Raw genomic sequence first — 14,140 nt, 5'->3', positions numbered from 1 at the left:
AGCTGGAGATTTTGTTTAGAAGGCTTCTTTATGCTGTTTATGTTGCTGTCAAGTCTAGCTCACCACAGACCTAACACTGCCACCTCTTTGTTTACATACCTCCACTCCAGGACATCATAACCCTCCTCTGCTAACACTGCCCAGTGTGTGAGGGCACAGCTTCTCTTTTTTGTTTTTATAAGGTTTGTTAACCACATTGCTATAAGATATTCATTCAAATTCTGCCCAAATAGACCTCTTGCTGTCAGCATTTAATTATGCTTGCATTCCTATGTAAATAAAGCGTTAGCCAAAATAGAGCCTATTATAGAAGATAAGGTCAGGCACATCTTTACAAGAAAAGGAAACTTTGGAAGCTTCTGTACTTTTGACAAGAATAACTTTCTGAATACAAGAAAAAAAAAAATGTAGAGAACTGAGCATGTTCTGCTGAGGATAAATCATGCTATTGAAAGTAGTACTCTGTCTTTATGTATCTTTCTTAGGAAGTTTAAGAGGACATATTTAATATGTGTATATAAAGTATGTCCTTGTAAGACTACAAAGTCTTTTCAGACTTCCCTTGAAAAATAATGTACACTTAAGATCACTCTTTTTAAAGATTCACAGCTCAGGAAAGATTTTAACCAAGTTTTTCTCCCAAGCTGGGTATCAAATTATTTGACAGTCATCCTCTCAGTTTGGCTCATGCATGTAAACATCTGGAGAAACATTATGTTCTAAGTTTAACCACAGATTTTATATCATAAGATAAGCATACATTCTAAATCCTCATTTAAATCTTAAAATACTGAAATCTCATAAATCCAAATGGATCTCCAGTCTTCCAAGTATAAATGCCCACTTCCCTTTCAAGTAGGTTTAGAAAAATAACATAATCCTTCAAACAAGAATATCAGACCCCACTGTATTTAGATTGACAGGAATCGCAGCAAGCCTCATACGATTTTTCTTCACCAACATGAGTCTTAACTCAATTGTCAGGTTTTCTGTCACCTCCAATCTAGATTCCTGTGAAAGGTCATACAGATCTCATGCAGTGGCTCAACTCCTTTTGTAGCGGGACATTGTAGTTAACTGCAGATTCCCGGCTAGCATTCTCAGTAACCACACTGAGGTAGAACAGAAATCATGCTACAGAGCTATTTCCATGATAGGAGCTTTTGAAGTTAAACTTGTGCAAGTTTCTGGGTGATGAGAAACTGCATCAGCTATTTCAGCACTTGTTTTAGTCACATTCCATTCAGCTGAACAGGAATTAAGTATCAGTTAACCTGCTTCTGCTCCAGAAATCCATACGGAAGACAATTCAGTGTACTCAAAATGAGACTTGACATGTTATTTTCTTGTGGCACATTTGCCTTGACAACACAATCACAAGTTATTCAAAGGTTCCTATGTTTCTAGTAGTGTCAGAAGTACGTATCAGAATAATTTTTGCTGTAATAGTTTATATGGATGACCCAAATTCTTCTTTCTGAGACACCAGTAGAAAATCAGAGCAGAATTTGGCTCACTGTATTTTCACTTGTAGACCTCTAGGTACCCTAAAAATTCTTCACAATGAAGATAATAATGAAGCATTTCCAGCTAACTTATTTTATTGCTGAATACCACCCCAGTAATGTATTTCACCTGTGCTGTTTGACCTAAAGGTAACTTTGGCAGTTGAAGCTGAGATGTATTCTCACAGATCTGCCCTGTTACCTAATGTCACCTCCTGCTGCATTAGAGAAGTGTATATATTATTTACATATAAATATAAAATCGATTTTACACAAAGCATTCTGAACAAATGTCTTCCACTATATACTTCAAAAAAAGACATTTTATTTGGCTGGAAATGCTTTGATAAACAACAGGTCTCATTGACTGCAAAATTGAAATGCTCTAATGAATTTTTAATGTCTTTAGTTGTTTAACTGGATCTTATTACAAAGAAGCTGAAGACACAGAAGCATGTTTCCTCCACTGGCACATTTAAGAAATCAGCAGAGGCATGCCAAGAAAATGTGCTGCTTTCAAAACAAGGCTCCAAGACTGAACTCAGGGGAAAAAATAAAAAGCATTCTGTCGTGGTTTCTAGAATTAAACTACTGCTGTTGATTTAAAATCTATAATACCATTTCCTCAAATTGACTACACTTTGTTCTGTCCTTTACCTCACTGCTGGTACAATATTGCATCTGTGACTTGCTGGCAGGTGGCAGAAACTGATCACCTTTGAAAACAAATTAAAGATCAAGACCTCTGATTGCACAGACAGTAGAAGGGAAATTCTCCTATTATAATATATGTCCCATTTCCCCATGAAGTTAAAACATGATTTTCAAGACGATGTTGTGCTTCACTTATCACTATCATTGCACAGGCCTACCGACTGCAGAGATCCTTCCACTCTGTTCAATAACCCCATACTGATTAACAAGATTGAACTGAGAAAGTTCACCTTAAGAATTTTCCTCAGGTCCTTCATTCATTACCAATGTGGCGGTGTCTGCTTCAGGTTTTAAATCTCATATGCAGTCCTGAGCAATAGAAACCCAGGCACATTAAGACAATAAATTGTTACAGACTCCTCAAGCGTTCTGCTGTTTGTCTGGCAACCAACCCCTTGTGCTTTGAGAAGCCTCCCAGCTTGCCTGGAGGCTTTCTTTGCTGGAAAAACCTATGTATTATCATCACCAGCAAAACAATGGAGTTGGCTGCAGGCGCAGTTGTAACACAGTGCACAAGCAGAGAGAATAGCCCCATGCCGAGCTCGCAGAGCAGCGATCGCGAGGAGTGTAATACAATGAGGCCTGCAGAGCGCTAATGCACATTGGGGTTGCTGTGCCAGTGCTCCACTCAACAGGCTGCATCTCCTGGCAAAGTGACAGGGTAGTATTAGTGCTGGTCAGAAAGCCAAGCTACTTGCTCAGTTTCCTCATGTAAGAAGGAGAGGAGTAATACAGCAGGGATAGGAAGAGCTTCAAAGCACACAAGGACGCAAGAACTGTTTCCTATAAAAAAAACCCAGAGGTGCTCCTTCCTGAGCACAGAGAAGAAGGTCCCAAAGTTCACCTGCCCATAGATTTCCTTGAATGAGAAATAACACACAGAAAGTGGGTGTCTTCTTCCCAGAACACACTCCAGAGTGTTTGAGTAAGTACCTCATCCTCCCCCACATTTGTTTGTTTTATCCATCTGTTATTGCCCCATATTTGATTATGAATTGAAAGCATTCTCCTGGAGCTTTTTAAACTGAAGTGTTTGAATAAGGCTTGTCACTACAGGAAGGATGTAGAGGGCATCACATTCCCCAGCTGCCTCCCATCACCCTTTCCCCCTCCCTGCACCTCAGAGCCAGCGAGCAGCTCAAATGCAAACGGGGAGAGCTCTAAGCAGCTGCTGCCTCTTCCCTGTTTCTGCTGCTGAGACGCTTCCACGCAGGAGATAAAGAGTGGCTCTGTTGCTTGCTTTCAGGTGAGTTGAAGGAGTTTGAGGGCAAACAGAATGGTTCATTGGGCTCTGCCTAAGCCTACAGTGGCACATTAGTAGAGGATGGATTCCCCCATCCTATACAGCCACGAAGGAGAGACAAATATGTGAAAAAGGGGTCGTGTGGCTCCCTGATTCTCCCTGCCCCAGCCACAATGCCTGGTTAAAGAAATTATCCTAATTTTTCCCAGATGACTATCGCAAGGAACTGTGCACAGTCCTACAGTGTATTTCTTCTGGAAGGATTTGCAGAAGTAGGATGTTCTGGCAGTACTCTAAAGTTGGGAAGTCCCCCCTTTCAGAGGACTTTCCAGGAAGGGGCATCTGGGGGTGATTTCCACTCCCTTTGCACTGGCTGAACTGTCATATGAAATAACCTGTTGAAGTCTTGGGCTGAGAAGGAGCTTCCCTGCTCCAAACACGTGCCCTGCAGAGCAAGCTAAAACTCTTCTCTTCAGCCTACAGCGTATCTCTCCGCCACTGCCAAAAGCCACTTGACAAAAGCCATCAGGCTTCATGGCAGCCAGCAGAGCTGGGAACATCCGTATTTCTTGTGCACTGTTCTCAAGGGAGCAGAATATAAATCTTTTAAATGTATAGCATGTTTCTTAAGAAGCTGGGGGGGGTTCTCCCCTCTGAATTACTCCAATGAGCCATTTGCATTTGATAATTTAACTGATACAGGGGCTGTTTCAGGTAGCAAATTTGCTGCTTTGTTCTTCACATGATGAGGAAATTTCATTTTAAAAACAGGTTTTCAACTTCAAAGCTTTATAACCTGACACTTGAAACACAGCACACACAAACCACCCATGCTTCGCATTTTGGCCATTTGCAGAGCCCAAAAGCGGTGTGGAGCTGGCTGACAGTAAAGGGGATTGAAAAAGAGTTTCTGTGTGGGCTTCTGCTGCAGCCAGATTAGATGAGGGAATTAGAGACAGGGTGTGGTTCCCACCTAGAATGCCTCTTCTGCAGTTCACAGACCTTCACACTGTCTTATTAACGCGCACTTCCCTCTCTCCTTCCAAATATGCAAACTGTACCCTCTCCCAGGTCCCTCCTTAGCTTAAGGGTGCTGGCATGTTCTCTGCTGACTTTCTGGAACCCAGGGATTTCCAATTATTTCCACATCCTCCTCCTGTTTCTCTTCTGGCTGTGGTGTCTCTGGGCTGCCTGCTCAACTTCCCACTCCACAGGTCTCTAAGGCAAGGGCAGAAAGGCCAAAAATTAAGAGAGCGGAGTGGTATTTGCACAAGGCAGAATGGAAGAGGAACAAATAGAAATTGCCTGGGGCCAGATCTGCTTATTCTCTCTATCTTGCCCTTCTCTCCAAAAAGGCAGCCTTCATGTCTCCTCAAGTTCTTGTTAAGTTTCCCAGCTATCTTTTATTCGGCATCCAGCTCCTTCTCTCTCAGTTCTTAGGAAGAGAGGAGGAGTGTCTTCTTTGCCTTTAGGCACAAAAGGCTGCATCAAGGTGAGTTACAGGCAGCATGTTTTATTAGAGCATGTGGCATAACAGTGCAGCACATCTGAGAATTCTTGAACATACTATTGCAATGTCTTGCATTAGCTGACATTCCCCCAGATGAAAAGCTGATCCCAATCTAGATAAGCAATTACTATAGAGCCTGCATCTCAGGCCTGTCCATCACTCGGTCTAGGAATTCGCTCACCCAGTTATCAGCTTGGCCCAACTACACAGCCCTAACTCACTCCCTTGGCTTTCCAATGCTTGTTTAACTACTTTTCCATTTTGCAGTATATCAGAGATACTCCTCACTCCGTACCTTCCAGACTAGAAAACTGGTGGCTATAAGCAGTCTCCCCCAAGCCCTTCCCTGGCCAAGGCTACAAAGGACCTCCACCCTCTTGCTTGCGGTGGGTACTACTATAAACAACCCCCTTCACCCTGTTCCCAGGCCAAGTATTGCAGGGAGGGAAAGGGAAGGAAGGAAAAGGAGATAGCAAACTGACTTATTGTTCGTAAGAAGGGTGGGGGAAGCATAGAGAAAAGCTGACCTGAGCTGCAAAGCTCTTTTAGTTTCCTCTTTCTCCTGTAAGGATGGTTTCTGCTGTTCCCACTCTTCCCCACCCCACTCCCCCACTCTAATCCAACTCCTGCCCCTAAAGGGAGGGGAAGAACTGCGCCTGCCTTTTGCAGAAGTCCTGGCTTGATGCTTTTCTGTAGGAAGTCAGTCAATCAAAGCAGCACTTCCCACTGGCAAAGCTGGGAGTCTTGTGAAGGCCTGGGGTCAAGATCTTGCTAGCTCTGTAGGTCTTTACACACCTATCTATTAGATTGCCAGAATAAGATAGGAACCAAGCATTTATCTGGTTAATTACTCCTTTCACTTTCTGCATTATTCCCATTTCAAAATCTGTATGTATACATTTGCGGGTCCTAACAATAGCATGTTTGTGTGATTCCAGCTGACCAAACAACAGAAGTTATTTATAACTACAGATGACCGGACTTTGCTGTATTTTCATTTATGTAATTTTCCTTAGATCATTCATTGGAAAGTGGTCGTACTTTCATGTTTCTCACACGCAGAGGCCCTGTAGGTTAGCACACAGGAGATTAATTTTGGCAGTCTGCACCGCCGGACTGCCTGAATAAGAATTCTCACTGCAGCTGTCTGAACCAACAACCCACAGGGGCTGGGGGTTAGATAGCTGTTCTCAGTGCCACACCAGGCAGCAGGTGGCTGCGTGGTAGTACTGATGGTTTTCAGATATAAAGCTTTGTAAAACTGGGACTGGTTTGTGTTTTTTTCTTTTGACAAGGCCCACTGGCATTGCAGTGGAACAGTCAATGCCTGAGAAATTCCAAAATGAGTGAGTGGGATATTGAGAAGTGCCATTAATTAAAGAGGATTAATGACCGTAAGGTAAAGCATCTTCTTAGACAGTAAACAGAGCCACAGCATGTCCATCCATGCTAATGGAGCATCACTTCCCATTCGCATAAATGCACTAAATTAAAAAAAAATTTAACATTTTCAGATGCTTCTCTCTGTACAAGCTTAAATGGGGAGAGGCATGAATTTACATGATGACCGTTGGGACATCAAAGGCTACCTCTCTGAAGCCATTCTATCTACAACCTTTTCATATTATATGGAAGGCTTACAGTAGGTAGAGCACTTTCTGTAGACCTTTCACTAGCTGACAATGCCATCCAAGGCAAATTCCTTCAAACAACATGCTATAACAAAAAAGACAATTTGCAAAATCCTGCATTTCTATCTAGGAAGTAGGGCAGTTCTCCACAAGGCTCCTACAAGAGGACTGAATTTCAGAAGAGACAGGAGACACAAAGGGAACTGCAATGTCCAAGGTCTCCTCTTAGCGTTGTACATCAGGATTCAGAGCAGCCACATCGAGACAGCAGCATATTTTACAGTATATGCTGTATGAAATAGGCCTCACCACTAATCCAAGCAGACACATATCCAGGCAGAGCAGATCTACTAAATAAAGCCACAAGATCTTTTCCTTAAAATAGAGAGTATTAAGGAATTTGGTAATTAAAAATACACAATAAAACTCATAGCTGGCAGTAAACAGGACAGAAATGAAGTCATTGAGGTTTCATTTCTTTATCTTAAAGCAACATAGGGCTTCCTCCTCGGTCCAGCCAAAATACCAGAGAAAAATGTATTCAAACATTCAAAGAAAAAACAGCGATCTTCTTTGGGGCCTTTGAACATTAACCCGCACTGATGAGGCTGTGTCCATGCAACTGAATAGCGGTGCTGTGCTCCAGAACAAAAAAATTTCCTACTTCCCAGGGGATTATCTTTTCCTTTTTATTTTCATTTTTATTTATGGAAAATTTAGGCAGTTTCTGAAGAGTTCAGAAAAGGGAAGCCAGCTGGTATTGGGAATTCTGATATCACAGACGTGGAATGCCACACACTTATTAGCCAAGTGTTTCCATCCCTCTGTATACATGACTCTTCCCCCAAGCTAATCATTTTCATAACCTTTTGCCCTTTCCATGGCATCATAGCTATTTAGTAATATTTACTTCTTTTCCCATCTTGTAAAATGTGTTACCCATTGCCTTGGTAGCTTGTGGCTGATCCCCACGTAGATCAACACAAACTCAAAGAGTAGTTCACAGAGTCTGTATTCTCTGACATACTTTCTTCCAAGTATGTTAGTCAATACCCGCTAATGCTCCCTAAGGAAAAAGACATCCAAATGATTAGGAAGGAAGAGGAGGTGCCACAGCTTTTTAAAGCTGTTGTCTGGCGCCTTTCTTCTCAGGCACCAGTCTCACAACTGAATTTTATGGAAGAGCTTTTCTCTTTTGAAAACCAGTGCCTTCTGGGCTAATACTGAGAACATTTACTTGGCACAGTATCCAACATAGGGTTGTAATTAGCAGCCAGTATAGCACTTCTGTTGACCAAATAACCAGCTGAGTTTATTGCTGAGGACCTATTCACAATATTACTATCTACTAAAACTAGACATTATTGTAACTGCTATACGGACTATGCCAGATAAAGTTCTATTCTCTTCCTCATGCCCACTCACAAGAACACTAGCTAAAGTGCCAATATTCATCAACAAGTTAAAGACTTTCTTTAGAGAAGAGCAGAAAAGATCCAGCTGCAGTATTTACATCAGAAAGAAGACTGAAGGTACTTTTATCCTCATCCCAAAGGGAGAATGGCATGTGAATGATTTTTTTCACCATATATATTAGAATGGATGACTGTGCAGAAGAGTTGAATCAATTAATCAACTTAAGTGGCTACACTTTCCATAAGAGAAAAATATGTTGCCTAGTGACTGTTGAGAAGTCATCTTGTAGAGAATAATGACAATTTAAGAATATAGTTTGTATTTCTTCACATCCTCAAAAATTCGTACTGAAAGAAAAACTGATTTGAAATATGCACACCTAATTTTTACTGTGTCCAGAATTCTGTCTGTAATAGTACATGCTATACAATGTTTATTTTGCCAGGGAACACCAGGAATACGCACCTTCCATATTGCAAATCAGAACAGAAGTCTCACAAACCTGCTAAAGCTTCACATAGTGCCATGTGGGTACCTCAGAAGTTTTTGGTTTGCATCCTTTCTTCTCAGCATGGGGTCATCTGCAATCTCTGTTTCTGAGAAAGGTCTTTTGTGGCTCCTACTGCCTCTAGCAAGCTCATATAAGGGATCTGAAATACAGAAGCATAGTGTGTGAATACAGTAAACCAGAGTAGAACTGCTATTATCTCTCTAGTGCATTGGTTTTTCAAAAGTGTGAAAACTTTCTTAGAAATCTTACAGACTAAAAAAATGTATAGAATGAAGTGTAATACTGACCCTTAGTTCTTCTTTTAACCTTGAAAAGAAAAAGTAAAGAAACGATCATCTTGGAAAAGCTTACAGAAAGAAATGCATTTATAAAATATTTCTAAAGAGTCTGGACTTTACAGAATTTCTGCACTCCTTGGTAACCTTCTCTTGGCGTGAGAGTCTCTTCTTTACCTATTAGAGATCAGTCCTATCACGGCAAAGCAATCATTGGATAGTCACTGATTACATAGTGAAATCAATGCAACTGCAATAATTTTCAGGTGAATAAAAGAATAAGAAAATAACAAATGAAGAAATGCTATGTCTGGAAGTCATGTGTACATGTTGAAACACTACAGAGAGTATCAGCAGTAGCCAGATGCCAGGAGGAGCACAGACTAATTATACAGAACTTTATACACATACTTCCCTAGCCTGTATGGGATCTCAGGTGTTAAAAACATAATTCTCACTCAGGGTGCTGGTGCTGCTGTTGGGATTTGAGGTTAGCAGTTCAGCTTTTAAAATTCAGGCCGGCTTTCACAGACTTCTTTCCTGGGAAGCTGGAAGAGAAAAAGAGAGCTGTGGGGAGGAAGCTGTACAGAACAGGACCTGTGTTCTCCTCCAGGATGCTCACACTATATGACACACTGCCCGCAGCACTGCTGCTTACAGACATTCCTGAGAAGCCTGAAGGAATGCAACAAGTGTCTGGTAAAATATGCAGGGATCTCTGCAAGATTCAAGCCAAGCACTGAACTTTTTCTTCCTGCAACATTGCTGCCGTTTTGTTAGTTTGCTTGATAAAAACTGTAGTCATTCTTCCTGGAGGGTCAAAGCAACATAAAGGCCGTTTAGGCTGCCCATCGTGTATGGGAAACCTTTGGTAGGAGATCTGCCATACAAGTTTGTATAGCACCTCTCTCCCAGCTCCAGAAGTTGGAGGGGAAACCGTACGAGACAGTGCTACAAACCTCTGAAGTATGCGTGGTCTTGTCTATCCCTCATCCACCACCAACACTAACACTGCAGATCTGTCCAATTTGGAAATACGGATTCAAAAGCCTTTCCACTGTCTCTGCTGAATTCTGTGCAGCTGCTAAGCTTGTGCTTGGTATGTTTATGTTAAGGGTTTGGTGTAAACGGGGCTTATTTTGCATAGCTGTCAGAAAATGTCCCATCCCTCCCTTTTCAAAAATGGGCAAAAGTCCAAATATTTCTGTAAAGCTTTTAAAATCCTATAGTCTACAGAAGATGTTAAATCTTCTAAACCAAAACTGAACATTTTCAGAGAAAGCAGGCATTTTTCTGGGAGAATGTTACATTGTTAAAAATGCTGAGTTTAAAAGCTTTCACATAATCCTTATAACTAAACTATACTATAAAGTAGAGAGGACAATTCTGCATGAATTCTTCCAAATGTTTATAGGTTTCTTTAAAGATCTGCCTAACACAGGCAGCATAGTGTAGATTCTTAGTAGAAATGAGGATTAGTAACAGCATTGCACACAGTGACGAGTTTGTAACGTACCTCATATTTATTTTGGTCTCAGATCCATCATGAGAAGAGAAAGAGCTTGTAATTTCTTGATGAAGTAATTTAGTGAATGGGGGGCAAAGAAAGTAATTTAATCACTGGCTTAAAGAATTTGTGACAGCCATGCAGTTCTTTTATCCTCTGTTACACAATGTGTTCATTTTTTGTATGTCTAATGCTTTAACACAGTGTGTCACATTGCTAAACCCAAGATGTGCAGAAAACCCAGGGTCTCTGTGACAGAGAATCAGGCTGCAAATGAATTAATTCCTCTTTGCTCCTTGGAATCGGGACTGGTAGGCACAGCTTTTCCCAAGTTTTTTTCACCCTGAACCACATAAGTGTACTTGGACATTTTCCGGTGGGCAGTACAGTATCTCAGCAACCCATGCACTGGGCAGTACTGAAGGACTCCAGAGACAAGGTGGGGAATGGTTTGAGCTGGGCTCAGCACAGCACTACCATGCCTTTCTCTAGGCAGTTGAAAAGTCTGGTGAAGAGGGCCACATGCAGAGCTCAATCAGACCACCTAAAGGGATGCTAGATCACCTTAAGAAAATGCCACAGGATAATCCAAGGCCACAAGTGGCTGGAATCTCAGTTTGAATCCACCCATTGACATCATTAGGAATATTCATCTCCAGCATCAGTCAGTCTGGCTTCCTCTAGCTCCTGCTGCAGACCCCTCTGCAGAAACACTTAATAGCCATTTAGACATTTCTGGCCCATGGTTATTCTTTTTCTGAAGCACAGATTGCCTTCAGAAGCTCTTGTTTTTCAGGTGTTGAAAATCACAGAAGTTGAAAATCAAGGACGAGAAGTAATCTAGTGTTATTACCTCTCTTCAAACACCATATTTATCTTTTAGGCAAGAAAAAAAGAAGCATGAGACATCAGTGAACCAAGCCCCTTTACCTCTCAGAGAAGATTACATGGGAATTCAAGTGTCCTGGTATAATTCACAGATTCCTGAGTTCACATGAACAGCAGCAAAAGAGGAAAATTGCTCCATATCCTGTAGAGAGGAAATGAAAGGTATCAAGAACAGAAGAATGTGCTGTGTGGTGCGAAAAAGCTGTTTTGATTCCTGATGCTAAACATCTGCCATATTTTTGTGTGGAATCACTTGACTTAGTGAGAGAATAGCATCTTCAGGATTGTGCAAAGCCTATTCCAGACTTGAGCTGTCTGAATTGGCAGCTGTGGGAACACCCACAGGAAGCATGGGACCCTGGAAGAAAAAGTGTAGGAGTACATCCTGTGGGGATAGATAAAAGTCAGAGCCGGGCTATGGGAACCTCTTCAGAACAAACATGCAAATACAGTTTCGCAAGTCAAAGTCCCAACTGTTTGTTTAGGGATTTTTTTGTTATTTGTTGCTCTTATTTGGCTTTCACAGAACAGAAACAGAAAAAGGATCTCAGAAAAAAAGATGAATGAAATCAAAACCTTAGATGTTTTCTTTATTGTTTGGTGTGAGTTAATGTGCTTCGTATGCAGCGCCACAGCTTGTTTCTTTTGCCTTGTGATAGAAGAATGCCATAATATACCTATTTCTGCTCTACTGAGTTTGATAGTCTGTCTCCACACACAGCTGATAACAGTAGTGCTAGAGCAGAGCTGCCCGTAATTTCTCACTGTCACCATTTCATGGACAAATGCCTGCTCTCATCCATATGAAAACTCACAATTACCAGCTATGAAATTGTTTGTCAGCAAGAGTAACAATGGGAAAGAATTTAATCCATTTCTTAATAATTAAGTGCTCCCAGTCACTGAAATCAAGTAGAAATCAGTGTCATGCAAACAAGCAGCTTCCCATGAATACCGACAGGTGACCTAGAAACTCTCTGCCATAAGAACACATGATCCCTTGTACTCTCATAGTCGCAGTAATATGCTCATCTTTCTTCTTACCTTTATATGCCCTGCTGCATAAAGCTAGATGGATTTATTTTTATCTTACCTGGATGACATTTTAATTTAATATTTGTGCCCAATACTTTTCTCAGTCTTTCAGCCAACTTTCTGTTACTTGTACAAATGGTCTCCTGCAAAATCGATGCCTGCTGATTGATTACACATTGTGTCAATTATTTTTTCCCTTGGTGTCTGAACATTCCTAATTCCTGTATCACTGGGAAGGTTGAAAAGGAGTTTTAAGTTGGCTTCCTGCCTACTATCTATTATTTCTTGTGTGACACATGCTGTATGTTCTCTTGTTCTTTTCACTTTCCTGAGTAAATAATCCTAATCTTGTCAATTTCTTCCCACAAGGAGTATGTTCTCTGTAGCTCTCTGATATTTTCACTACCTGCCTGGAGTTTGTTTCTAGTTCTGTGCCCATCTGTTTTTTTAGATGGGGTTACTAAAACCAAATGCAATAATCAAAATAAGGACATGGCATCTTAGATGCAACATGTAATACTCCCCATGTGATCGTCTACCCACTTCTAATGTGCAGTCTAATAAGTCATTTTTTCTGTCACACACCCAGAACATTCACTGTGTTGTCCATGATGCCTCCTAGCTCTTCTTGTTTTCCAGGAGGTTGCTACTACATTCAGAACCCATTCATATGAAAGAATAATTTAAAGTGTATGTCCATGTCCTTCTGTTGTTAGTTTCTTTAAGAAAGAAAGAAAGAAAGAAAGAAAGGAAGGAAGAAAGAAGGGAAAAGAAAGAAACCACCAGCTCAGTAGAAGTTTAAAGAAGTAAACATTTTACAAGTTATCATGCAGTGTGGAGAATTGGTGACCATCTCTCAAAGCGCCTTTTGATTCCCCAAATGCTGATGGGAAATATTCTGGAGGCACAAATAGACTGCAGATGTTGGAGAATACATCTTAGAATTCTGCTGAACATATTACCCTACTGGGAGGCTGTTTCGAGTCTCCAGGGACATTCCTCTGAGAGCCCAGCTGATTGTCTCATATTGAAACAACATGTCCAAGATACATTCCAAGTAAAAGAAAATAGAACAGGGGTACTCTGACCAAATATAAATCATGGGGCTAAAGGGCAGTTTATCTTCTTTCTTTCTACCATTCCTTTTCTCCCCCAATGAATACTCCCCCCAGGGAAACAGACCACTGGGTAAATGACTGCCAAACATGATGACTCAGACATTAGGCACTGTCCCCAAGTGCTTCACAGATGGTGTCTGGATGGGAAACCCAGAGCTTTCGGCACCATAAGCCTTGCTACTTTTTTTTTTGCTCTTTTTTTTTTTAAATTCACTGCAGCATTACTTCTGATCTCATGTCAAGCCCTTACAGCACTGTTACCCCCCACAATGAATTCTAATCCTGACCTTATAACAACCAATGTCACTGGCACATAAAAAAGATAGGAGAGAAATCCTAGCAGAGCTAGGGGAGTGGGAAAAATAAAGCTAAAATAAACACATTACTTAAAAGATTATCTTGTGTCTAATTGGAAAAAAAATACTAGCATACATTTAAAAGGAAGAGTCTGCTGTAAAAGACAGGCCTACTGTGAAGTACAGTACATTAGCACAATTGCATAACAGTAGGTACTATGAAAGAAAATGTTGTCTGTACAGTTTTTACTGGTCTGTTTCTTTTTGTGGAATCCTGTTCGTTTCAGTAAAATCCTGTTCCTTTCAGTTTGCTTTATGTTCCCCAAAGCTAGCGCATCTTGGGATGCACATCTGGACATGGGCAAGCCTGAAAGCAATGGCATATTTCTGTGCTTCTCCAGTACTGTATGTTCACACTAGACACTGGAAAAGTCCTCTGTGAAAAAAAAAAAAAAACAGCTATTTTTCCTCCCATGAAGAGAAGCTCAAGA

The 14,140-nt window shown here is 41.0% G+C and overlaps 1 long non-coding RNA gene across 1 annotated transcript in view; it reads right to left on the bottom strand.

Moving 5' to 3' along the window:
• LOC138684749 (uncharacterized) overlaps window positions 1-14,140 on the bottom strand; it is a 59,427-nt gene that overhangs the window by 6,756 nt on the left and 38,531 nt on the right. The window contains exons 3-5 of the long non-coding RNA XR_011324008.1: window positions 11,243-11,342; window positions 9,217-9,353; window positions 8,522-8,669 (exon numbers count right to left, since the gene is read on the bottom strand). This is a non-coding gene — a long non-coding RNA (uncharacterized lncRNA). The remainder of the gene's footprint in view (window positions 1-8,521; window positions 8,670-9,216; window positions 9,354-11,242; window positions 11,343-14,140) is intronic.

Source organism: Haliaeetus albicilla, chromosome 3 (genome assembly GCF_947461875.1).
Source record: "Haliaeetus albicilla chromosome 3, bHalAlb1.1, whole genome shotgun sequence".
Taxonomy (NCBI): domain Eukaryota; kingdom Metazoa; phylum Chordata; class Aves; order Accipitriformes; family Accipitridae; genus Haliaeetus; species Haliaeetus albicilla.
The sequence above is the reverse complement of the archived record's forward strand: the minus strand, read 5'-3'. Positions and strand labels throughout refer to the sequence as shown.